Source organism: Mustela lutreola, chromosome 14, assembly GCF_030435805.1.
Source record: "Mustela lutreola isolate mMusLut2 chromosome 14, mMusLut2.pri, whole genome shotgun sequence".
NCBI classification, from domain to species: domain Eukaryota; kingdom Metazoa; phylum Chordata; class Mammalia; order Carnivora; family Mustelidae; genus Mustela; species Mustela lutreola.
Genome location: NC_081303.1, coordinates 15,265,505 through 15,267,860, shown reverse-complemented (window position 1 = coordinate 15,267,860; position 2,356 = coordinate 15,265,505).

Here is a 2,356-nt window from a genome sequence, read left to right as displayed (position 1 = left end):
AGGTAAAATGTCCTTTATCGACTTCATTTGCTCCCTGCGACAAATGAATAGGTATACAGTTTTCACAAAAATATAAATGTAAATGAAATACTAAATAGAAATCTAGCTTTTTCACTCAGGTTATTAGTGAACTAACAAGAACTCTGCATTTTGGAGGTAATCCCAACACATTTTTACTGGTAAATGAGACATTGAGAATCTGATGTGAATGTTTTGCACATTTAAAACTGCAAGATTTATTTGAGTAAGGAGCAAGCATCCCAGAAGCTGAGTTTGGTTAAAATACCACCTAACCCCTTAAATTTAGATGATCCATTCAGTTCTTTTTTTTTTTTTTTAAGATTTTATTTGTTTATTGGACAGACAGAGATCACAAGTAGGCAGAGAGGCAGGCAGAGAGAGAGAGGAGGAAGCAGGCTCCCCGCTGAGCAGAGAGCCCGACGCGGGACTCGATCCCAGGACCCTGGGATCATGACCTGAGCTGAAGATAGTGGCTTAACCCACTGAGCCACCCAGGCACCCCTGATCCATTCAGTTCTAAGAGTTCAAAGTGCCGTTCTCGGGGAGGGGATTCACATGTCTGTAAATCTGGAGATTATCAGAATTCAAACGACTCCTCATGCTTGCAATCTGATTTATGTTATATGCTAGAAATTACCTGCAGCAAATGTGACTTGGAATAAGCAGAGGATATAAATACCTTTTATTAATTTGTACTGACAATTTTTTTGGCTTCGATTTCTCGTAATGGGATTATAGCCAACATAGTCACAACACTGACTGCAAAGAACACACTCCATCCGTGCAACTTCTAAAAGTTTACCTCTAGAATGCAAAATCCTTGTCCCCTGATTTTCTATGGCTTCAGTTACTGTTCCTAGTAATGGTATTAAGGATGGCTACCTGTTTCGAGTATTTATGATATAAATCGTGAAATAAATCAGGTAATCCTCACAACAGCCTTGTGAGGCAGGTACTGTTATAATACTATTATTATCATATTGTTATATTATTATTTCTTCTCAATATAAAGAAATTGAGTCTTGTAGAAATCGAATAACCTTCCAATATCACAGAGTTTTTAAGTGAAACAGGCAAGATTGGATCCTGATCTCTCTGTCTCCGAAGCTAGCTTGACCCACTAAACTAGATAGTTACTCTCAATTCTGTCTCCAGGTTTGTGTAACGCAGGAACTAGAGAGCACCTCTCAGCTCCGGGCCATGGGGATGCCTTCACATTCCTTGAAACATGTTTCATTTGTCTGGATCATCGTGGAAAGGTAACTCTTCACTGAATGTTCCCCTGGAAACGTTTCACCTACCACTTAGATAATGCTTCACGCACAGGCAGTTAATAACCATTACAAGCACCTCTAAAGTACTTGCTATGTTCCAGGCCCTTTTCTAAACCCCATATTTGTATTAATTCATATATCACCTAGTAATTGATACTACTGTTGTCCCAAACTTACAGCTGAGGGAAAGAACTTCCCCGAGGGTGCACAGCTAGTCAGCAGCAGAGCCAACATCCCTACCAGACAGTGTGGCACTAAATTACAATGTAGGACCCCTTAACATTTCTGAGCAGGAGCTGTGGGCTCAGTTCTGTCCTGGACTCCAACAAGGCTCCTATGAACCAAGCACACTGATCTACGGGGCTGAGAGTCTGGTACAGGAGACAGAATTAATCACTTCAACACATGTGAGATTACAAACTGTAATAAATACATGAAGGAAATAAAGAGGAACATGAGAGAGCACAACAGGAGTCTGCTTTAGGCTGGGCAGGCCTCTATGGGAAGCTATATCTAAGATTAATCCTGAAATGGAGGAGGAGCCAGGCACAGGAAGGCTCCAAGACGAGAAGGATGCAGCATGTGGGAGCAAGGCTGAATCAGGGGACATTGTGACAATACCAACTCATTTCTTTATTATTTTAAAATTGTAAGAACATGTTGAACTGTGGCTCATTCAGCTTATATATTCCCATAGGCTAGCAACAAAATAGTAGATCCCATAGCCCCCATAAAACTTGGCAAAGAGGATACCCAGACATCCATTTGTTAATCCCTAATCTATCACCAACCTTGAAGATGCAATGAGGTTGGGATTGAAAAGGCTGAGAATAAGAATTTCTCTGGGGAAGCTGTCCCTTTGCTCTGCATCCACTCCATTGTCCTGTCTCTTCCACCAAGGGGAAGAAAAAAGGGGGTTTTATCTCCCACTTTGAGACCTAGTGAGAGAGTCCCTAATGAAGGAACCACTCATTGGACCAGTGCTAACTCAACTGAAAAGAGAAGCATTCAGAGGAAGTGGCAGCATGGAAAGCGAACTGCACTTTTACACAGGCAAGGAT